The sequence below is a fragment of the Acinonyx jubatus genome, chromosome E2 (assembly GCF_027475565.1).
Source record: "Acinonyx jubatus isolate Ajub_Pintada_27869175 chromosome E2, VMU_Ajub_asm_v1.0, whole genome shotgun sequence".
Classification (NCBI taxonomy): Eukaryota; Metazoa; Chordata; class Mammalia; order Carnivora; family Felidae; genus Acinonyx; species Acinonyx jubatus.
In genome coordinates, this window is record NC_069396.1 from 20305968 (window position 1) to 20331565 (window position 25598).

The 25598-nt window shown below is 39.3% G+C and overlaps 1 long non-coding RNA gene across 1 annotated transcript in view; it reads left to right on the forward strand.

Moving 5' to 3' along the window:
- LOC113604322 (uncharacterized) overlaps positions 1–10320 on the forward strand; it is a 732424-nt gene extending 722104 nt beyond the window's left edge. Inside the window, exon 8 of the long non-coding RNA XR_003426185.2 lies at positions 7021–10320. This is a non-coding gene — a long non-coding RNA (uncharacterized LOC113604322). The remainder of the gene's footprint in view (positions 1–7020) is intronic.
- Positions 10321–25598: the final 15278 nt, after the last annotated feature.

A 25598-nucleotide genomic window follows, 5' to 3' on the forward strand; every position in this document is an offset into this window, starting at 1 on the left:
TTTCCTTCCTTGAATCGAGAGTTGAATAGGTATCTACTTACACTACACACACGTATATATCCACCTACCTGCTTGTCCATGTATCCCTTTCTCCCTCGTTCCTTGAAAGTGCATTATAGTGGGCTTCAGGTGATCTCCCATAAATTCCATGTGGCTGTGGCCAAGTCATTTAACCTCTGTAAAACAAAGGTCTGATGAGTTTCCACCTGGAGTCCTTTCCATTCCAAATGTAACATTTGCATCATAGGCACAGCACAGGAAAAGTGAACATATAAAACCTATTTTCTAATTCAAGGGAACATTAGATCTGGATTTGGAGAGTCACACAAGTGATAAGGCAACAACCAAAGTGACATGACTAGGCAGAATATGATTGTGTTGAAAGAAAAGGGGGCAGTAAGTTCTGCTAAGGGTTATGAGAGGGAGGAGTCACAGGGAGGAGTTCCTGGAAAAGTTGTGTAAAAAAACAGGCTTCCTAGTGATAACAGTTAAATTGACAGAAAGAATCAAGGCAGAGGGTTTCCCCAAAATGGTGGAGGCAGCATACTGTGTATAAAGCCATGAGTATGCACGAAGGTAAAGAGCAAATAGGTGTTTTATTTTATATAAACAAAAGTTATAAAGATACTAGACATTTTCAAACCCTTTAAAAATGATTTTTTTCATCTTCGAGAGAGAGAGACAGAGACAGAGCACAAGTGGGGGAGGGGCAGAGAGAGAGGGAGACCCAGAATTCCAAACAGGCTCTGAGCTGTCAGCACAGACCACGAGATCATGACCCCAGCTGAAGTCGTACACTTAACTGACCAAGCCACCCAGGAGCCTCAAAGATACTAGACATCTTTAAAGTGCCAGGTTCAGGATGTAGGGCCTCCCAATCAACATACTGCGGGGGGGGGGGGGGGGGGGTTGAAGGTTGAACAGAGCAATGCTTTACAAATAGCTTTTTGGAAAAAAAAGCCTGAAAGCCTGGAGGAACATGGACTGATTGCATGGGACAGAGTTAGAAGAAAGAAACTAGACAGAGATGTCTCATTCTAAGTTCGCTATTTTTCTGCTGGAAAAAAACCCCATCAGCTTCCAATGAACTGCCTTTTATTATGACACAAAAGCCATAAAAGTAGTGATGTATATAAAAGCAGTGCAGGATGTTTTTAGTGGCTTTATGAAATAAAAACAGCAGTAGATAGTTAAAATTGGAATGCCCTGCATCAGGTTATAACCATCTGAGTTTGGAAACTTGGAACCGCAATGTAATCATATTTTTATAGCTCTAGCGTGGTCTTTTCACTCAGATAACTGAACTATGAGTGGGTGAGAAGGGAAAACCCAGCAAATCAATGCCGTTAAGTAGCAAAAGAAGAGAGCCTTTGAATTTCAGTGGCCATGCCCATTATGAGTTTGATAAAATAATCAGTTTCCTGAAACCAGAAATATGTATACTATGAATAAAGTTAAGATTGATACTTGGGAAATCAACTTCTTTAACAAAATAATGTAATTGGTAGGAAGCTACCATACCAAGTGCTGTGACATCTGTGACTTCATTGTGTACCTATCACAATTCTGAGAAGGATGGTTTCCACAAATTCATAGATGTGAACGCTGAGGTTCACAAGAGCTGACACATTTGCCCATGGTCCCACAGTTGAGACAGGGTATCCCTGGATCGATCCCAAGGTGGATTGTAAGCCTCATGTCTGCCGATGCCATGTGAAAATTTTCACAAACTTCACTCATCTGTGAAGATTCAGTGTCTTTCTGAAGTTGCCACTGTGGCTTTTAGACTGGAATGTTTCATTTGGTCACTGTGGCTGTGAAAATCCTGCTCAGGTCTTTTAGAAAAGAATCCTTCTTATTCATTAGCAAAGTTATCTGTCTAGAGTCTTTTGTTTGCTAGGGATGGAAGCAGATCTCTCTAGAGGTTAAACAATCAACAGAAGAGTTGTTTGCTCAAGACAAATGATTTGCTTGGTGTAGTATGTTGTTATGGCAGAAATGTGGACATTCATGGATAATACACTGAATGATTTAGGTGATCAAGATTTTCTTTGATTTTGCCCCCGAGTCCACCCCAGCGTGGGGTTAGTAAAATGGTATACTAAGTTAAAAAAAAAAAAGTATCATTTTAAGGAATGAAGGAAAGATGAGGCATCTGAATATTTAAGATACGTTCACAACTAACTTGTATTACCCTCATGGCCCAAGGGAGAATATGAGGTCTGGAGTGGTCATGCCATGGTCCATGAAAAGCAGCTCACATATTGAAAACTAGGTCAGGCTAACTGTTAAATCTATACTTAAATGGCCTCATTAAACCCTTTCTGTTAGAAGTTCTTCTAGTTGCACATATTACAAAGAAGGTTTTGACTCAGTAGCATTCAATGCTATTTCTTCACGTGTTATGTAAATAGAGAAAATAACACTTCATGTCAATCACCATTTTGGAGTAACTTCAGGAAGCTATGAGAAATAAAGAGGGAAATATGAGAATAGAAGGGTTGAGATTGCAATTATAGGCTCTATGGTCAATCAGGGTTTGCCTCTTTCCTCCTTGATTTCTGTTTGAATGATAATTTCATCTACTTGTAAGAGGACTGTGAGAATAGAATGACATTATGTGTGTGAGCTGCTCAGCTCTGTGCTTGGTGCCTACCAGAGGTCAAATCACAATAGGTGTAACAGTAATCCCTATATTGTGTTATGTATTGAATACTTATGTTCCAGGAATTGTCCTAAGTGACTTATGCACATTAATTCATTCAGTCCTCACTCTCACCCCTTGAGGTGTAGGTATTATCATCTCTTGCGTGAGGGTGAAGTAATGGAGGTACGCAGATGGTCTCACAGCCATTAAGGGTGGATCCAGTGGTAGGACTCCACAGCCCATAATCATAACTACTATGCTGTATGGACCCTCTAGTAGTTACAGAAGACCACAGTGGGAGAGGAAGTGCCCAGTTCCACAGTGAGAGTCCAAATCTGGAAGCCACTGGAAGCCAAGCCAGGGAATGCTTTGGGGCATACAGGAGGGCCTGCATCCCAATGAAAGCATCAAGCACAGTTTTTAGATGTAGGGTTTAAGATGGGTACAGGGGAAAAGACAGGGAAACATTCAGGTAACAGGCCTATAAAAAGAATAAACTCTATTACAGATATTTGTTGAGTAACCTCTCAATCATTGGGTTGTGGCCAACCTGACTTCCCATCAACCACACAGCATGATGCTGGTGTAGAGTTCAGATGGATCTGCCTCAAGTTCAGCTCTGCTGCTCATGAGCTGTGGATTCCACTTCTCTGACAGGCAGTCAGTCAGTAAATGCAGTTATCCTACCTCACGGTGTTGCCTTGATTCTAAATGAGATGCCATAAATAACGTGACAACATAGTGACTGTCTATAGGAGGGTTTCAGTAAGTGTTGGCTGCCAGAAAAGGTCTGTGCCTTGGGTTACAAGTGAGACCTGAGTTTACCCAGCCAAGAAGGTCTGCCCATAATGCATGCCACTATCAATCATGATTTGCAATTCTTGCTCTGCACAGCTTGTAAGTATCTAGACCCATGTTAAGTTCATCTAGAAGACACATCCTACATTACCTTTGGAGATTTCCTTTATCTCTGTTTGTCTAAAATTCTTACAATTCCTATCATGGAAGAGTGTGTTTAGTTTTTTGGAAGGGCACATTTTCATGAGAACTGCCTTTAGGTACCTTTGGAAAGGCTCTACGATACCACTTCTCACCTGCTTATGTGACATGAGGCACCCCAGTAGAGTTGCTAGATAAATGCATATGTATTAAATGCATATGTAACTGGGCATCTTGCATGTTAAGTATAAATAACATATGTTGGATATACTTCCAACATTAGTTGTTTATCTGTAATGCAAATATAACTGGGTATCATATTATCATTTGCTATGTCTGATAGCCCTACTCTTAAGGTTCAGGGAGCTCCTTAGGGGTGGAATATCAGTTTTAAAATCAGATATGGGGGTTCAAATCCTCATTCGGTCACTTATTGGTTGTATAACCTTTCACTCTGAGGTAAAAAGTCCTTATGTTAACCAGGATAATTACAGATGAAGACACTCAGAGTCACTAAAAAGGTAGGGTGAAATAACATAGGCCAATATTCTTAGTACACCTCTCAGAGCATAATACAAGTGCCACATCTGTTAAAGTAACTTTCTGTGCTGTTAAAGCACTTTACAAACAGTACTATTCCCTAAAACTGTACAGACTCATTTTTACTATTTTTTTATCCAGGGCCATACAATGGATAGGTGGCAAATTTGAGATCGTAACTCAAGTGTTCAAATTCCTACTCCAGAGTTTTCTCTGATGTCCCACTCTCTCTCCGGAAGGCTCTCTCACATGAATAATTGTCCCCAGTTAATGGGAGGAAGATTCAAAATGAAATTTATACCCACAGTTTGCAGTGTGGTCCATTGCCATGGCTTAGAGTCCTTAAGAGCAGGATTCTTCAGGAAAGCATTTTTAGCTTTTAGGATTTTGTTTCTAAGGATGGAAAATTCATTTTAGGAGAAGGAATGCAGGGTATAGTGGTGTTGGAGCCAGGATCAGTCTCACCCAGCATGTGAGCTACAATAGCACCAGTCACTACTCATGAACCATGGATACTCCCATGCTTGGTATTTAATATATGAACTCAAGGTATGTTATGCCTGGTTACAAAGGAGGATGTTGAAGGTTGGTGGAGTTATGTGATCTTTTCCTCAATCACACAGCTTGTAAGTAGCAGAGCTAGGATCCAAATTCAAGCATGACTTACACCAAAAGCCACTTTTTAATACTGCCCAAGGCTACTTCTGCTTGCTTTTCTAGTTTTTCTGAGCAACGATAAAGAAACAAAGCATCTGGTTCATGAACCAAGAACATGCCTCTATGGACCTCCCTCCTTACCCTTACCCCCAACCCTTAAAAGGGGAGAAACAGGGACTTGTGAAATTTCCACAGTTCCCTTAGGGACAGCAGCCAGGAATGCTTCATGGCTAGATGCACAATGCCTCAAGTACTCAGAATTTCATTTCCTCAGCCACAAAAGCCATTCATTGCCACCACGGGCCCAATATAGCTGGTCCCTTGTTCTAAGCCTGAGAAATTCTCTCGGTATCTTATTTCTCAGGGAGAAGGGCCATGCCAGGCCCTGGAGGTACTAATGATGGAGAGCAGCAGATTTGAGATGTGCCAGTCTCATTTATAACCATGTTGTGGGCTGGAGAGAGAAAGCCGGTCATGCTGATGAATAGTGATTTACCTGCCCAGCTAATAGCTACTTGTTGTAACATGACCTAACCCATGCTCAGAGCACAGGGTGTTCTGATGCAGCCGACAGCAACAGCAGAAAGACCACTTTGCATATAGTCTGAGAGTTAAATTTCTGGGTCTACCAGTTAAGTGCATCTAGATAACTATCACCATAGATCCTATCATTGTTAACACTTACCCATTACACAGCAATTTCCGGGCACTAGAGAACAGCTTAAACATCAACAAAATGTAGCCCTGGGTCTCATATACGCCCCCCTCCCAAAACAAAATTGGGAAGAGATAGACCCTTAGTGTGAGAAGTGCTCAGAACACAGGGCACACAGCAAGAAGGAGATAACTAAGTCTTAATGAGAAATAATGCTTTACTAGACTAGACTCGTTTACTAGACTAGAGGACATGTTCTGCAGAAAGAGAATACCTGTAGAGAGTAGTATCAAGATGGTGACATAGGTTGTTCCTGACTTTAGGCCCCCTCATGAGACAACTATCCATGGCCAAGACCCTACTGCAAAGATCTTAGAACACAGGGTAAGACTGAAGCACTCACCAGGAACACAGAGACTGAGACAGACACCATTAAAAGAATAAGAGAAGAGGCTACACTGACAGCACTGCCCTTCCCCACTGAGAGGGCCCCTCTGAGCCTACAGCTCCTCCAGTGACAAGACAGCCTAAGCTGGACATCCAGCTCCCCAAGCATTGTGGGTTGCTTTTCAGGAAGCCCACTGTGGTCTCACTTTATATGAACTGTGGGGTAATCTGTAGGACTTGAGCACTGGGTATCAGCGTGCACTGGAAAAGGATGGTAAGGCTTACAGCAACCATGCTCAGATCCTGGCTGACTGAGCCCCAACTGCAGTGGCACCCGACTGTAAATCCCAGCCTAAGGCATTGCTCATCTACAGGGCCAACAGTGGCCCAGTCAGATGAAAGAACTCAGCAGGGCACAGGTCTGCCAGATTGAGGACCCCAGTTAACAAGCAATGCTGGCCTTGAAGCCAGTTGATTCTGCCTGGGCAGGGAGGCTAATTCATAGCTGCAGCTACTTCTGAGTTTAGATCCCTTCCCTGCCTTACCAGGAAACATCTGCCCATATGTAGAGCTCTGCCAGTGCCCCTATCTGCCCAGGGAGCTTGGTACACAGTTTGGCCTGATTTTGTTTCCAAAGAGCCTTGCCAGTGCAGGGGCCTATTCTGAGGCCCCACTAGGGTAGGAAATCTAGTTTATAGCCTTTCCCACTCTTGAGTACTGCCTCCACCCTGCCTGACCAGGAAGTCTATTCAGAGTTCCAGGGAATCCATGTAGTCTGTCCTGCAATGCTGATTATAGTGGCACCTGAATAGAGAATCCAGCTGTCTGCCCAGGTAATGTGGCGCGTATTTCTGCCCAGTTTTGTCCCCAGATAAGAGCTTTGGTGTTTGAATGATCCAGGCAGACTAATCTGAAGCCCCAACATTGCAGAGTAAAACATTCAGTCTTCCCAATCAGTAAACCTAACCAGAACCTGTGGGAAGTGGTATAGCCAATCCTCAGCCCTCTACCCAATAGCACTTGAACAAAGAACACAGCCAGTAGTTGCCCCTGTCTGCAGATCAAAGCCAGTGGCCCATTAGGACCAGGGAATTAGGTGCATAGTCCTGCCTGACACAAGCTATTCTAACCTTAGTTCCCCTTCTGCTGCCCTACCCAAGCATCAAAGCTAATTCATAGCTCTGCTTCCTGCCAGGTATAATGCCCAATCCTGACCATCTAGAAAGCCTGACAGCAGAATCTGGGCAACTGTGGAACCTATGCTCTAGCTGCACTAGGACGTGGAACTATGCCAATAGCCCTATCCAAATGTTCTTTGCCAGTGGCACCCCCATCTCAACCTAGATCTTCAGCAGTGCCTTGCCCAGAAAGACCCAATAGCAACTCCACTGATTAAGGATGCTACCAGATTACATGTCCAGAAGCCCAAGCTGAGCTGAGTAGCAAAGGGCTATCTCTGTCAAAGCAAACCTGTGAAGTTTGGAGGGGAAGAAAACTTACTCAAATGAGCAGATACCAATGTAGGGAATCAAGCATTGTGAAAAACCAGGTTAGCATGATACCACCAAAGGAAATTAATAAAACTGCAATAACGGACCCTAAAAAAAAAATGAAGCTCTGTGAATTGTCAAAGAATTTTGAAAATCTCTTTGAAAACCTCTTTAAGAAGTTTAAGGTCTAAGAAAACACAGACCTCAAGAAGTTTAGGTCTAAGAAACAATTCCTAAAAGAATTGAGGAAAACAATGAATGAACAAGAAGCTCAACAAAGAGATAGAAACCATTAGAAAAAAACCAAATCCCTAGAGCTGCAGAATGCAATGGTTGAACTGAAGAATTCATCGGAGAGCTTCAACATCAGACTTAACTATATAGAAGAAGAAAATCAAAGATCTAGAAGACAGGGCATTTGAAATTTTTCAGAGGCACAAAAAGAAAATAGTATATAAAAAAAGCACATGCGAGAGAAGAAAAACTACAGACTTACAAAAAAACAAAAACAAGACAAAACAATGGGACTTCCAGAAGTTAAAGAAAAAATGAACAGAATGTATATTTAAAGCAATAATGACTAAAAATTTTCAGAGCACAGAGAGAGAAATAGACCTGCAGATCCATGAGGCCCAAGAGATCCCAAATAGGTTTAATCTGAATAGGGCAACACTGAGACACACTATAATTAAAGTGCCAAAAGTCAAAGACAAGGAAAGAATTTTGAAAGCCACAAGAAAAAAAGACAAGTTAGATAGAAGGTAACCTCAGAAGATCATCATATTTCTCAATAGAATTTTTCATGCCAGAAGCCAATGGGATGACATAGTGAATATATTGAAAGAAAACAAGTTGTCAACCGAAATTATATATCTGGCAAAGCTGTCCTTCAAAAATGGAGGACAGAAAATCCTGGACAAACAAAAGCAGAGGGAATTCATCACCACTAGACCAGCCTTAGAAGAAATGCTGAAGGGAGTACTTTGAGTCAAAAGGATGCTAACTAACATAGTAAAAACATGAAGGTAGTATAAAAGTCACTGATAATGGTAAATATATAGTCAAACTGAGAATCTTTGTTATGGTAATATTGGTGCATAATTCACTTTAAAAGTTAAAAAAATACACTAAAAATAACCATAACTACAATCTGTTATTGGATACACAATATAAAAATATGTTAATTGCAGTATCAGTAAATTTAAATATGTGGGAGGGAGTGAAATATAAATTTCACAACACTGTTAAAGTTGTTATCAGTTTAAAATGGGGTGTTACAATTTAAGATATTGTATATATCCTCGTGATAACCTCAAAGCAGAAACCTGTAGTAGTCACATAAAAGATTGTGATCAAGAAGGCAAAGCACACCAATTACAAAAATGATCAAATCACAAAACAAAACAGGATAAGAAGCAAGGAAGAAAAGGATGTAGAAACAGAAAACACTTAACAAAATGCTAATAGTGAGTCCTTGCCTATCAATAATTACTTTAAACACAAATGGATTAAATTCTCCATCAAAAGATACAGAATGGGTTAATGGATTAAAAAACAAGATGTGATTATATGCTGCCAACAAGAGACTTACTTTAAAGACACATATAAACAGTGAAGGAATCAAAAAGACATTTCAAGCAAAGGGTAACCAAAAAACAAGCAGCGATGGCTATCCTTGTATCAGACATAATAGACTTTAAGCTAAAATGGTAAAAAAGAGACAAAGTGGGTCACTATTTAATGATAAAATGGTCAATCCTTCAAAAATATTTATTATTGTTGGGCACCTGTGTGGCGCAGTTGGTGAAGGGTCAGACTTTGGCTAAGGTCATGATCTCCCAATTTGTGGGTTCAAGCCCTGCATTGGGCTCTCTGCTGTCAGCACAGAGTCTGTTTGGATCCTCTGTCTCCCTCTCTCTCTGTCTCTCGCCTGCTTATGCACTCTTGTGCTCTATCTAAATAATGAACATTAAAAAAAGTACTATTGTTTTATCTTCATGAATCCAACATTCAAGTACCAAAGTATATGAAGTACTAATAAAACTAGATGAAATAAACACCAATACAGTAATAGTTGGATATGTTAGTATCCTACTCTCAAAAATGGATAAATCATCTAGAAAAAAATCAGTAATGAAACAGTAAATTTGGACAACACTATGGCCAGAATTTTCTCTGTGTAATTGTTAGGTCCCTTTTATCTAACAAGTGCAGAATATACATTCTTAAGCATACACAGAACATTTTCTAGGGTAGATCATATGTTAGACTACAAACAAGTCATAGCAAATGAAAGACAATAGAAACCATACCAACCATACCATCTTCTCTGAACACAATGGCAAGAAACTAGAAATCAGTAACAGGAGGGAAACTGGAAAATTTATAAATACATGGCAGTTAAACTATATTGTTTCTGAACCAACACATCAAAGAATTAAAAGAGAAATTAAAAAGTATTTTAAGACAAATGAAAATAGGAATACAACATACCAAAACTTATGGGATGCAGCAAAACATTCTAAGAAAGATATTTTTAGCTCTAAATACTACTGTCAAATGAATAGATTTCAAATAACCTAACTTTACGTATCCAGGAACTAGAAAAGAACAAAGTAAATCCAAGCAGAAGGAAAAAATATATATAAAGATTAAAGCAGAAATAAATGGAGAGAACAGGAAAATAATAGGTAAGACTAACAAAACTAAGAGTTGGTTCTTTGAGAAGATAAATAAAATTGACAAATATTTAACTAGACTTACCAAGGAAAAAAGAATGAGGACAAAATTAATAGCAAAAAAAATTGTAAATGATAAGAGGAGCCATTACAAATGATACCTCACAAACACAAAACATCCTAAGAGGCTACTATGAACATCTATACAACAAACTAGACATCCTAGAAAAAAATGCATCAATTCCTAGAGATTACAAAATAATGAAGACTGAATCAGAAAGAAATAACGAAGCTTAACAGACCCATTAGTATCAAGGAGATTGAATCAGTGAGATTATAAATACTTTGGGTGCCTGGGTTGTTCAGTCAGTTAAGCATCCAACTCTTGAGTTTGGCTCAGGTCACCGTCTCACAGTTCATGAGATCAAGCCCCGTATCAGGCTCTGTGCTGACATGTGGAGCCTGCTTGGGATTCTTTCTCTCCATTTCTGCCCCTCCCCTGTTCATGCTCTTCTTCTTCTTCTCAAAATAAACATTAAAAAAAAGCTTAACAAAATTTTAGGACTAGATGGCTTCATAGGTGAATTTTGCTTGGAACCACAAAAGACCCCCAAATGCCAAAGCAATATTGATAAAGAATAAAACTGGAGGTAATCATAATCTTAGATTACAAGATATACTACAGAGCTGTATTAATCAAAACAGTATGATCCTAGTATAGAAATAGACACATAGATCAATGGAACATAATAGAGAGCCCACAAATAAACCCACCATTATATGGTCAATTAATCTTCAACAAAAGCAGCAAGAATATGCAATAGGAAAAAAACAGTTGGCTCAACAAATGGTGTTGGGAAGACTAGACAGCAACATGCAAAAGAATGAAATTGGACCACTTTCTCATACCATACACAATAATAAATTCAAAATGTATGAAGGACCTAAATGTGAGACCTGAAACTATATAAATCCTGAAAAAAAGCACAGGCAGTAATTTCTCTGACATCAGCAATAGGAATGTTTTTCTAGATGTGTCTCCAGAAGCAAGTGAAACAAAAGCCAAAAGAAACTATTGGCACTAAATCAAAATAGAATTCTGTACAGCAAAGGAAAAATCAACAGATCCAAAAGACAACCTATTGAATAGGAGAAGATATTTGTAAATGACATATCTGGTAAACGGTTAGTATCCAAAATACATAAAGAACTTATAAAACTCAACACAAAACCCCCCCAAATAATCCAATAAAAAATGGGCAGAAGATATGAACAGACATTTCTCAAAAAAAAAAAAAAAAGACATTCAGATGGCCAACAGATACCTGAAAAGATGCTCAATATCATTCATCATCAGGGAAATGCAAATAAAAACTACAGTGGAGGTATCACCTCACATCTGTCAGAATGGCTAAAATTAAAAATGATAAACAAGTGTTGGTGAGGATGTGGAGAAAAAGGAAACCTTATGCACTGTTGGTGAGAAAGCAAACTGGTGCAGTCACTGTGGTAAACAGTATGGAAGTTCCCCAACAAGTTAAAATAGAATTACCATATCCAGTAATTTCACTACTGGGCATTTATCCAAAGAATACACAAACACCAGTTCAAAAAGATATATACATCCCTATGTTGATTGCAGCATTATTTACAATAGCCAAATTATGAAAGCAGCCCAAGTGTCCATCAATAGATGAATGGATAAAGAAGATATGGTGTGTATATGTGTACACACACACACACACACACACAATGGATTATTCAGCCATAAGGGATGACATCTTGCCATTTACAACAACATAGATGGACTTAGAGAATATGCTAACTGAAATAAGTCAATTAGAGAAAGACAAATACCATATGATTTCACTTATCGGTGCAATGTAAGGAACAAAACAAATGAATAAAAAAAGAGACAAACCAAAAAACAGACTGATGGTTACCAGCAGCGAGGTGGGTGGGGGCATGGGTAAAGTAAGTGAAGGGGATTAAGCATACAATTAATATGATGAGCGCTGGGTAATATATAGAAATGTTGAATCATTATATTGTCCACCCCAAACCAATAAAACATTGTATGATAACTATACTGGAAGTAAAATAAAACTTAAAAATAAGTAAAAGGATTACACCCCATGATCAAGTAGGATTCATCCCTGGGAATAAAGGATGTTTCAACATATGGGAATAAATGGAATAACTAACATTAATGGAATTGAAGACAAAAAATCATAGGATCAAGTCAATAGGTGAAGAAAAAGCATTTCACAAAATACAACATTCTTTCCTGATAAACTCTAAACAAATTAGGCATAGAAATAACATACTTCTACATAATAAAGGCCATACATGACAAGCCCACAACTAAAATCTACTCAGTGGTCAAAGTTTTAAAGCCTTTCCTTTATTTACTCAGTGTTGAAAATTTTATATTTCATTTGTTTTAATCTGTATTTATTTTTGAGAGAGATAAAGAGGAGAGAGAGAGTGTGTGCATGAGTGGGGGAGGGGCAGAGAGAGAGGGAGACACAGAATTCAAAGCAGGCTCCAGGCTACAAGATGCCAACACAGAGCTCAATGTGGGGCTCAAACTCACGGACAGCAAGATCATGATCTGAGCCCAAGTCGGACACTCAACCAACTGATGAGCCACTCAGGCACACCTCAGTGGTGAAAGTTTTAGAGTTTTTCCTCTATTATCAAGAACAAGACTACACTAAAAAACAAAACAATGACAACCAAAGAAACAAAACAAGGGTGCACACTTCTATTCAACACAGTACTGAAGAAATAATGACATCAGAATTAAAAAGAAGTAAAATTGTCTCCATTATATAGTTTTATATATAGAAAATACTGACCACTGTTAAATGTAATGAACAAATTCAGTAAATTTTCAGGATACAAAGTTAACATACAGAAATCAGTGTTTTTACACATTTATAGTGAACTACCTGAAGGAGAAATACATCTCTTTTACAATAGTATCTAAAACAGTAAAATACTTAGAAATTATCTTGAAGCGAAAGATCTCTACACTGAAAACTATGAACCAGTGATTAATGAAATTGAAAATGACATGAATACATGCAAAGATATGGTGTTCATGGATTGGAAAAATTATATTGTTAAAATGTCCATACTACCCAAATCCATCTATAGATTCAGTGTAATCCTTAACAAGATTCCACTGTTTGTTATTTTTCCCACAGAAGTGGAAAAAATAAAAATTTGAACCACCACACAAAGGACCTTTAATAACCACATCCATCTTGAGAAAGAAGTCAAAATTGTGGATGCTGGAGGCATCACACTTTTGATTTAGAGCTATATTATAAAGCTAAGCAATCAAAATAGCATGGTGCTGGCATAAAAATCAACACATAGACCAATGGACCAGAATCAAGAGCCTAGATATAAACCTTTGCATATACAGTTAGTTACTATTGGACAAGGGAGTCACAAGTATTCTAAATAGAAAAGACCATCTCTGCATTAAATGGTGCTGGGAAAGTTGGATATTCACATGTAGAATAATGAAACTATATCCTCATCTTCCACCACTCACAAACAGTAGCTCAAAATAGAGTGAAGACTTAAATGTAAGAAGTGAAACCATAAAACTCTTAAAAGAAAATGTAGGGGAAAATTCTTGACATGGATCTTGGCAACGATTTTTGGATAGATTACTAAAAGCACAAGAAACAACAGAAAATAAGTTGGACTGCATCAAACTTGAAAGCTTCTCCCCAGCAAAAGAAAGAGTCAACAAAATGAAAAGGCAATGTGATAAAATATTTGCAATCATCTGTCATGGTAAGAGGTTAGTATCCAAAATATATAAAGAACTACAGTTTAGTAGTAAAAACATCAGCAGCAACAACAATAACAAAATCCAATTTAAAACCAGGCAAGGGATCTGAACAGATCTTTTTCCAATGAAGATATTTGAATCGCCAAAAGGTACCTGAAAAGTTACCAGTCATCATTAGGGAAAGGCAAAACAAAACCTCAATGAGATACCACCTCATGGCTGTTAGAATGGCTATCATTAAAAAGACAACAAGTAACAAATACTGGTGAGGCTCTGGAGAAAAGGAAACCATTGTGCACTGTTGGTGAGAATGTAAATTGATATAGCCACTATGGAAAATAGTATGGAGGCTCCTCCAATAGTTAAAAATATAAAAATAGTGTCAGCAATTCCACTCCTGGGTATATAGCCAAAGGGAACAAAATCACAATGTTGAAGAGATATTTGCACTGCTGTATCTATTGCAACATTATTTACAATAGTCAAGACATGGAAATAACCTAAGTGTCCACTGACAGGTGAATGGATAAAATATATATGGCATATATATGCAATAGAATACCATTCAGCCATAAAAAAGGAAATCCTGCTGATCAAATCAAATTGAATCGAATCCAAATCAATCCAGTCCAATCTGGATAGATTTTGAGGGCATTGTGTTAAGTTACATAAGTCACACAGAGAAAAACATACTGTATGGCCTCATTATAAGTGGAATGTTAAAAAAATCATAGAAAAAAATCACATTTGTGGTTAGAGGCAGGGGGTCAGGATGGAGGAATAGGGTACATATGTTCAAAACATAGAAATTTCTACTTACAAGATGAGTAAGTGTTGGTGATGTACCATATAATAACTATAGTTCACAAAGCTGTATGGTCTATTTGAAAGTTACTAAGAATAATCCTTAAAGTTCTCATCACAATGAAAAAAATGATTTTGTAAGTATATGAGGTAATAAATGTTAACTTATTCTGGTAATCACTTCACAATACGTATGTATGTCAAGTCATTAGGCTATGCACCTTTAACTTACATGGTACTGAATGTAAATTATATCAATAAAACGGTGTGGGGGGGGATACATGCAAATATCCCTGGTTGAAAGAAACATTTTCAAACCTTTTCACATTCAAGCCTCTCCTGATGGCGGGAGCCCCAACCTTTTTTGTATCAGACATAAATACATATGCACAGTTCACATTATACATCTAATTTTCAGTTTTGGCACAATAACTTATTTGTGTAATTTAATCCATATTTATATAAGATTGTATGAATTGAGTTATGGATTGTGTTTTATGGATTGAGTTTGTGGATTTTAATTAAGTGTTTATTCATTTTGCATTCTCACTTTTCTTTTCAAAAATACAATCTGATACATCTGTTTTCCAGACCTCAAACACTTTTGCTGGCTCTTGACAATATCATTGGTCCTGAGCATCCTGTCTATAGTGCTGAGAGGACACATCTGCTCTAGAGAGAAATAGGACATTTTCAGAGAGTTGCATGGAGTTCTTTGCCTAAAGAAGAGACAGCTAGTGAAGGTAAGGAAAAGGCGATTTCTTGAAAGATGAAGGGAGGTAGGCAAGGATCAGGACAGTCAGGGGATTGTATGTCAAACTGAGACCTTTGGTCCAAAAGAAAAGAACAGCCATGGAAGATTTTTGAAGCAGAGAGCGATAACTATAGTTGCAGTTTAGAAAAATAATACTGGTTGGTGGCTTGGAGGATGCACTGGAGATAGGGGGTGGTGAAGAGGCTGCTGTAAATCTCCAATTCAGGGAGTGACAGGGAGATGGAAATCAAGCGAAGTCCTGAGGACGAGAGAAGAGGCAGGTCCACAGAGCAGGATTTGGGCCATGCTGGGTAGGGGACTGTTGGTATCAGCATTTATGTGAGGTGTGGAAACCTCTGTAACAGCCACATTGCAGGGATTCCTTCTCCTTCCCAGGCTGTAATCAGAGGCTGAAGGTATCTATTAGCACCATGGACCTTTTCTTTTGGAGGAAGGAAAATGGGAGAGCCAGGAATCTGACCTATGGCCCTGGCTGGTCAGAGGCCTGCAGAATGTGTTTGTTAAAATGTCAGCAGCCATTTCGTCCATGGGAAACATCTTTCTTTCTCAGCCCCTGGCATGTGCGTACCCCAGGAGGGAGCCCAAGGGTCATGGTGATGCCAGAGTCCTTGTTGTTCCTGAGTCTGAAATATGGAGGTGGGAAACTCTAGAACTGATGAACACAAACAGCATGAAATGAGCACAGCAGATGCATGAACAGAGAGAGCATCATGTTCTCAGACAAGAGGTCTGTCATCCATGTTAAATGGCAGAGGTAACCACGAGGGATGATATTGACACCAGCTAATATATATTCCCCTTTTGCTATGTACGTGGCATTGTGCTAAGCACTTTATATGTGATTTCTCATTAAGTTGCCACGACTTCATAAGGTGGGTTCAGGGAGGATGGGGAATAGGTCAGGGATAGACAGAGCTAGGGTTCTTACCCAGCTGCCAGTTCTAGCACTCACTCTCATGAACTTTTCCACAACTCTTGTTCTTTTGATTCATCTAACTCAGTGGTTTTCAACCAGTGACGATTTTTCACGCTGCCCCCCACCCCCCTTCCCAACAGTGGAAATTTGGAAAGATCAGAGACATTTTTGATTGCCACAACTAGGGGACGGGTGTTGCTACTGCTGTCTAGTAGGTAGAGGCAGTGATGCTACTCAGCGCCTTACAATGCACAGAACAGCCCCTAAAAGAAAGAATTATTCAGCCTAAAATTCAATAGTTGAGATACCCTGACCCCGTGACTGGGGCAAGATAAATATCCCAACAATATGTACACAGTTTTGGAATGAAAAGAGTTTATTCCAATCCCTTCCTTTCTTCATTCAGTGTTTATTCATTTGTTTCCTCATTCAAGAAATTGTAACCCTCTCCTCAAGGTTTTAATACCTTCTCTGATACAAACAGGTGGCTCTTCTTGGCTTAGTGTACCTTCAAATTGGAAAGAAAAAAAATCACACCCCGTTGTTTTCACCTGGTTGATAACCAACAGGAAGAGATGATGTTCTCTCTGAAAATAATTGTGTATATGTTGGTACTTTAAAATACATTACAGTTTGGGGTGTTAGTTGGGAAGTGTAAGGATAGTGTTGATCCCAAAGCACCATGTGTGAGTTTGTGTGTGAGTGTGTGTGTGTGTGTGTGTGTGTGTGTGTGTGTGTGGTAGACACCCTAAGGAAATCAGTCTGATCCCAGAGAAAACAATTAGAACCATGTGGTTTTTCATTCACCACTGTTTTCAGAAGCACTGCCAAAACATTTGCGATAAAGACAAAGGGGTCATTCATGGCTAGCAGCCCACACTGGAGGAAAGCTGAGTCCCCTGGATGGAGAAAGGCAGGCAGCCTTCTGGCTCCCACTGTTAGGGCTTTATTAGCAGGGCAAACAAAATTTAGAGAATCAATGAGGAGGCCAAACACTGCTGCTGGTCAAAGAGGATTCCCCCAAGATAGACCCCCTCCATGCCTCAGGAGAGCTTGGCATACAAGGATCCCCTACCTAATTAGTGTCCTTCTAAATGTGTAAAGAAAGAAACCCACGAAGAATTTCTGTGACTATTTAATTATGGTTGGGTCTCTTTTGTCTTAAAGCAGACTACAGTCTGCTAGTCTAATGCAGTACCAAGGGGAAGCTTTACAAAGTCTCCTAATGAGTTGGCCTCCCTGTGTTTCTGTCGTTCCCCGAGGGTGAGAGAATTATCTGTCCCAAAACTGACCAAAGCAACCTATTCAACTGTAGGAACCTCTAGAGGTAATGAGACTCACATCAGCAGAGCAATTCAACCCGGGCAGGTAGAAAGCCTGTTGGCATGGAAATACAGAATTCAAGAATGAAATTCAGAAAGAGAGAAGAGGATTCCACTAGATTTAAGGTGCTTTCAAGATTGGGGTTTTAAGCTTATAAACAAACAAATCCTATGTATAAACAATGCCTGGTAGAGTATAGGAGCTTAATGTTTACCAAATGATCAATTAATTAAAGGGACCAATGAAAGAATAATTTTGTAGTCCCCAGGCCCAGGGATACTTGATGGTTAAGCATAAATTCCCTATACTAATGCAAAGATTCTTCCATGGATTTAAGTTAAGGATCAAATCTTCATTTTAAGTTGGTCTTTGGTCATAAAAAGAGTCCTTGGCTTCACGGGACCAATGGCCTTTCTTTCATCTCTTTTATATACTCTTGTTTTATACACTTTAAACTTCAGGGAAGATATTTGGGAAACAGTAATTTTGAGATCTTAGGAAAAAACAGCCCAAACCCAAGAAAACTATTCTTTCCCTTGGAGAAGATTACTGGGTAAGTGCTGAGTTGTAACAACTTGCATAGAAAGCTGAATATAAAATCCTAAACAAAGGGCAGTCAAACCCAGGGCAGCATTTAAGGCAAGGAAATTTCCTTCCCTTTTTATTTAAGGCAAAGTGGCTCAGCAGGATGTATGGAAAGTGAAGTTGAATGATGTGAGGTTCAGAGGTTTGCATATGTTCTCCTGTTCTGCCAATGACTTGGAAGGTGGCCTTGAGGAATGACTTCCTCTCTGAACCTCCATTTCCTCTTCTGCAGAATGGAAATGGTACTATCTGCCTAACATAACATTTTTGAATACCACATAAGAGATTACCCATGAATGCTATTTAAGGATTATAGAACTCTATAAACTATTTTATTGTCTTCTTTTTATGCTTATTTCAACATCCAACAACCAACAGCTTTTGAGCTTGCAAAGTATCTCTGCTATAATACCTCACTATAGAAATCCTGTCACTTTTCTATTAACTTCTTGAATTTGAATAAAATTATACAGTAATAAAATTTTCATTAACTATCAAAATATCTATATGGTAATGTTTCATTTATAGCTATAGTCAAAATAGCAACGAAATGGGTGAAAAGGCTATGGACCAAGAGAGAGGGAACATGAGAATTGACATATTCTTTTTTTCTTCTTCTTTTTTTTCCCCTTCACTTTTTTCTCTCTCCCTCACTTCCTTTCTTTCTGTTTACATGGCCAAGGTATGTCTCATGATACAAAGTAAATAAGACTGATTCCCTCATGTCAAGGACTTCACAATTTACTGGTGGTCAAAGTCATCAAGATGAAATGGAATTGAAACAGAGTATCAAATACATCCCCAAGATGCTGGGGTGAAGTGAGATGTCTAGGGAGGCTTCTTGGAGAAAGAAATGCCTACTTTTGATTTTAAAGGGTAAGTAGGAATTTTGGAGGAAAGAAAGGGTGAGAATTCAGGCCAACAAAACCTCTCATGTTTCCATAAAATTAAAGGGAAAAGTGTTTGTAAGCATCTGCTAGTAAATAAGACAAAGAATACAGAGAGAGATGCCTCATTTGGAAGGGTTTTCCCAGTCATGAGGTGTTTTGATTTCATTCTAAGGAACCACACAAGACCTTAAAATCAGGGTAGTGATGTGATTCAATTGTTATTTTGATTTGAAAAATCATTCTGTCATCTACTGGAGATAGGATAGGAAGGGAGAGACTAGAGGCAGGAAGAGCAATTTGGGGGCTGTTGCAATGTCCTTAGTGAAGGTCACTGGCCAAGATGCAGACCAAGAAAGGGAGGAAAGAGACAGAGGGCATCTGAGTGCTTCAGTGGTGGCACATTAGACAAGACCAAATGAAGGGCTATATACAGGGTCAAGGGAGAGCAGAGGGCTTCTTTGTTCTGCTCTACATCAAGCTTTGACCTCAAGCAAATCATTCTGCCTCTTTTAACATTATTTTGCTAAAGTAGAAAACAACATGTTTACGCAGTTCACTTTAGACAGCAATTTTGTTTAGGGACCATATGTCTCCATCTGTGGGAGAACATTCCAGGTAAAGGGATAATTAGTTTGTTGGTTTGTTTTTACAGATGAGACATTTTAAGAAGATGAACTTGGGTATCTTCCTTTTCTTGCTTTCTATGTACAGAAGCAAGCATTTCCATCATCTTATGTAGATCACAGCCAGTCAAATAAAAAAGGGTTTTAATGGGCCAGTCAGCCTGAAAGCTTGTACACTTACTACAGTAAAAATTTTGTCATTCCTCACTGGATTCCACATTGGACAATTCAGATAATGTGCAATAATATCTTGGTTGGAACCCACAATATTATGATGTGGCTTTTCAACACCTAACTTACCAGAATTGATACCTTGAATTCTTTCCTTTTCCTTTCTTTTCCCGCCCCCCTCCCCCCAACCTCATGCACACTTACCTGCATGACTTCATCCACTACTGTGATGTTTTATCACCTACACTTTGAACAGGTATTGTTTCAGACAGATTAGAAACAGCTGTAGCTTACTGGAGTATATTTGCATCTTCCTGTGGGTCTTGATTCCAGAGAAGACCTTTCTTTTGAATGTACAATTCATTGTCATTTTTCTATATAATCCCTTCCCAGCCACCTGCCTCTACCATAGTCACTTTCATTTGACCTCATCCAAGAACCCATCTTGGGGATGTTCGGTGTGGAGTTAGTTCCATATTCTTCTGGTCTTATCTTTACAAAAATTAATGTTGTTAAGAGAAGGGACTGTCAAAGCTTATGGAAAGGTTTCCCTTTGGAGAAACCAAATGATTCTTTCCAGCGTCAAACCCAAAGCCTTATCTTACCTTAGAAATATGGGCCACTGTCTCTCCCAACTCTTTGGACTCTCACTATGTGATTTAGAGCATGTTAATAACTGAACCAAAATTTACTCATTTAGGAAATGGAATAATGTCTATCTTGCAGACATGTTTGCAGATTCAATCCCCAATATAGGGCCTGGCAGTCACATGTAAAAGATTAGGATCTGCTGTAGTAACAATCAAATCCTGCTTCTCAGTGGCTTAAAACAACAAAGAACTATTTCTTGTGCATGCTACATGGCTAATTAAGTGTGAGAGGGGGCTCTGCTATCTGTAGTCCTGCAAGGATCTGATCCAGTGGGGACTCCACCATCTTAGGATATTAACATCTCAATACCAGGCTTCAGGATGACTCTTAATTCATAGTCCCATTTCATTAGATAAAGCAAGTCACATGGCCATATTGAACTTCAAAGGTATGGGCAAGTATAATCCTTACATGTCTTTGGATGGATAGGAGAACTAGAAACTCTGGTGTGTGAGGAGTGACGTCACCATCACTGGCTTCCTTCTCATTCACAATAAGAGTAACAACTATTCATGGACAAGGCACCACTGTGAAAACTCTAGAACACAGGGTGAGGCAGAAGCAGATCTCCTGTTCCACTGACACTGAGATGAACTGAGATGAACTGCATTGGAAGGGTCAAGGACTCCCCCTGACTCTACACTTTCTTCAGGAGGAGAAAGAGAGCCCAGGTAGACATCCAGCCCCACCCCCAACATTATGAGTTGCTTTTTGGTAGGCCTACTTGGGTCTCCATGGGTATTATGGAGGAAATATCAAGGGTCTGACCACTGAGAATTGGATTGTGAGGAAGAGGAGGGAGGGGCTTGTAGCAACCAGTGTTCACATGTTGGCAGAATGAGTTCCTACTCGCAGCACCCAAGTAGAAATTCTAATTAGTCATTTTGCTTATCTACAGAGCCAAGCTGGTGGCATAGACTGACCAGGGAACTTGGCAGGGCACAGGTTTGGGATCTGCAACAAAGATCTTTGCCATCACTGCAGCCTGGTCTATCCCTCTGCCCAGGCAGGGGAGCTAAGTCATAACCCTATCTATTGTTGAGTATAGCTCCTAGACCCACCCAACCAGGAAGTCTGGCTCGAGCAATTAGGAAGCTACTTAGCCCAGCAACACTAGAGCTAAGAGCTTGGCAAGAAGCACTGACCATCTGTAGAGCAAAGTCAGTGACCCTGTTTGACAGGGAACTTGAGGCATGGCTCAGCTTAAGTCCCTAAAGAGCACTGCCAGCTTTGGAGGAGGTTCTGCCAGTCTGCCTAGGCAGGGGAGCTATTTTATAGTCCCACTCCCTGCTGGGTATAGCTCCTGACCCTGCCTGGCCAGAAAGCCTGACCTGAGACCTGGGAAACTGCTTGGTCCAGTAACACTCGAGCTATCACCTTGGCCAGGAGGTCTGCCTGTCTGCACACCAACCCAGTGACCAGTCTGGCCAGAGAGCCTGATACACAGCTCTGCCTAACTTGCTTCCCAAACAAGATTCTTGCCAAACTTGGGGCCTTCTCTGTGGCTCTCCCCCCCACAGCAGGAAAGGTAATCTGTAGTCCCATCCGCTGCTAAATCCAGCCTTCCACACTGCCAACCAGGAACCAAAGCTCCTGGGAATCTTGGTAGTCCACCCTCTAGTCCTGGTTACAGCAGCACTTGAATGGGAATCCTGGCCAGTGATTCAGTATCTGGAGAGCCAAGACAGTGGCCCCTTCTGTTCAGAGACTTTAGCACACATTTCTAATTTGGTCCACACACAAAAAAGAAACTTTCCAGAAATGGGGCCCATTCTGCAACCCAACCAGGCTGGGAAGCTAATTTATAGTCACAGATGCTGCTGAATACAGCCTATATAACCAAGCCTAAGCAGAAATCTAACGAGAATCCCCAGGGATCTGTGTAGCTCATCCTGAAACTCAGATTACAGAGACACATGAGTAGAGCTAGGTAGGTGGATCTATTCACCTACAGAGCTAAGACAGGAAATTTACTGTATACGTTGGTCTAATTTGATCCCCAAATAGGAGGCTTGCCAACCTTAGGGGCTGGCCTGTGTAGGAACATTAATTCATAGCCCGCCCTCTGTTGAATGCAGCTTTCAGCTCTCCTGAATGGTAAATCTAACCAGAGTAGATGGGAAGCTGCATAGCCCATCCTTCAGCCCTGCTTAGAGTGTCAATTGAATGGAGAGCACAGCTCATGGCTTTCCCCATCTGCAAAGAAAACCAGTGGCTCCATCTGGCCAAGTTATTCAGTACAGTCTGGCCTGATTTGAGGGTCCTCATGGAATGAGCTGAGGACTTGGGGCCTGTTCTGCTGCCCTTCTAGGGCAAGGACACTATTTCATAGCCCCACCACCTGCTGAGTATGGTATCTAATTCCAACTGTCTCAGGAACCTAACCAGAGATTCCAGGCAACTTAGGAGTCCACCCTCCGGACATTATCACTGACACATCGAGAAACCAAAACTAAGCTGACTAGTGAAGAAGCATTTCTGCCAATGTGAACCTGAAGAAACTGGAAGAGAGGAGACCACTCACTGAAATGCACAGATACCAATGTAAGGAATCAAGGATCTCTCCCTCTCTCTCTCTCTCTCTCTCTCTCTCTCTCTCTCTCACACACACACACACACACACACACACACACACACACACGAGGTTAACATGACATTACCCAAAGGAACTAATAAAGCCCCAATAAATGACCCTAAGACATGTAGATTTATGAACTTTCAGACAAAAGTTCAGAATAATTTCTTTTAAAGAAGTTTGGTGAACTTTAAGAACATACGGACAGACAATAAAATTAGGACAACAATGCATAAACAAAAAAAAGTTAAAAGAAACACAAACCATCAAAAACACAAAACACAATTCCTAGACCTGAAGAATACACTAATTGAACTGAATTTAAGAGAGCTTCAACATCAGTTTTGACCCTGCAAAACAAAGAACCACTCAAAAAGAAGACAGTCCATTTGAAATTATCCAGAGGGACAAAAGGAAGAAAACAAGAGTAAAGAAAGCTAAAGTAAATATAGAACACCATCATATGAGAATGGCCTAAGGGGAAGAGAAAGGGAAAGGGACAGTAAGTATATTCAAAACAGTAATGGACAAAAAACTTCCCAAGCCTAGGGAGAGAAATGGACATCCAGACGCATGAGGCTCAAAAGACCCAACATAGGCTGAATCTGAATAGGGAAACACTGAGACACATTATAATTAAATTATCAAAACTCAAAAGAATTTTGAAACCAGCAAGAGAAAACAGGTTACATACAAGGAAACCTAGTAAGGCTATGTGCAGTTTCTCAACAGAAACTTTATAGTCCAAGAGAGAATGGGGTGATAAATGCAAAATATTGAAAGCAAGAAAATGTTAACCAAGAATTCTATATCTGCCAAAGCTCATGAAAAAAGAAGAGATAACAACTTCCCTGAACAAACTGAGGCAGTTCATTACTATTAAACCTACTTTATAAGCAATACTAGAGGGAGTTCTTTCAGTGAAGGAAAGGATGCTAATTGACATAAAAACCAGGATGGTTTCATTAAACTCACTGGTAATGGTAAACATATAATCAAAGTTTGATTCTGCAGCATGGTAATACTGATGTGTGATTTACTTTTAAACTATAGTTATAATCCAAACAAATCAAGTAAAATTAACCATGACTACAATAATCTGCTATTGGATACACAATATAAAAATACATAAACTGTAATGTCAGTAACCTAATATGTGAGGAGGAGGAAGAGGAGAAATAAAATAGCATAAAGTTTAGGAATGCTATGAAGTGAAGTGTTATCAGTTTGAAACAGAGTGTTCTAATTTTTGAAATTAGGTGTTTTAATTCAAGATATTTTATGTAAGCCTAATGGTAACCACAAGGGAAAACCCAGTGGTAAATATACAAAAAGACAGAATAAGATGCCCAAACATACGGATACTGAAAGACATCATCAAATCACACAAATAAGACAGAAGGATAAGTACAATGGATCTATAAAACAGAAAATATTTTTTAATGGCAATAGTCTTTATCAATAGTAACTTTAAATGTAGGTGGATTAAACTCTCTAGTCTGATTAAAGATATAGAATGCCTGATGGATAAGAAATAAGATACAATGATATGCCGCCTACCAGAGACTTATTTTAACTTTAAAAGACACATATACTGAGTGAAGATATGGAAAACGTATTTCATGCAAAGAGTAACTCCTCCCACCCAAAACCAGGAGATACATATATCATACAAAACAGAAGTTAAAAACGGTAAAAAGAGAGAAGGAAGGTCATTATATAATAATGAAGGGGTCAATCCAATCCACCAAGAAGATATAACAGTTGTAAATACTTATAAACCCAGCATTGAGGCACCCAAATATATAAACAACAACAACAGCAAAACAGAACTAAAAAAGGTGAAATAAATAGCAAAATACTATGGTTGAAGACTTTAATTACTGTAGTCTCAATAATGGATGTATTCCAGACAGAGAATCAGTAAGGAAACAGGATTTGAACAATATCATAGACCAAAGGGACCTGACACAAATATATAGAGTACTGTATCTAAACAACAGCAAAATATACAGTCTTTTCATGCACACGTAAAACATTTTCTAGGATAGACAATATGTTAGTCCATAAAACAAGGGTAAGCAAATTGAAGAAGATCAAAATCATACCAGGTGTTTTCTCTGACCACAATGATATGAAGAGAGAAATAATTAACAGGAGAAAAACTGGAAAACTCATGAATAAGTGGAAATTAAGGCATATACTTCTGAACAACCAAAGAAGAAATTAAAGGGAAAATTAAACAGCTTGTCAAAATGAATGAAAAGGGAGACACAACTTACCATAAATCATGGGATGCAGCAACAGCAGTTCTAAGAGGGAAGCTCATAGCAATAAATGCCTACATTAAGAAACAAGATCAGATAAGCAACCTAACTCTATAGCTCAACAAACTGGAAAAAGAGGAACAGACTAAGCCAAATGTTACCAAATGGAAAGAAATAATAAAGATTAGTAAAGAAATAAGTGAAATAGAAA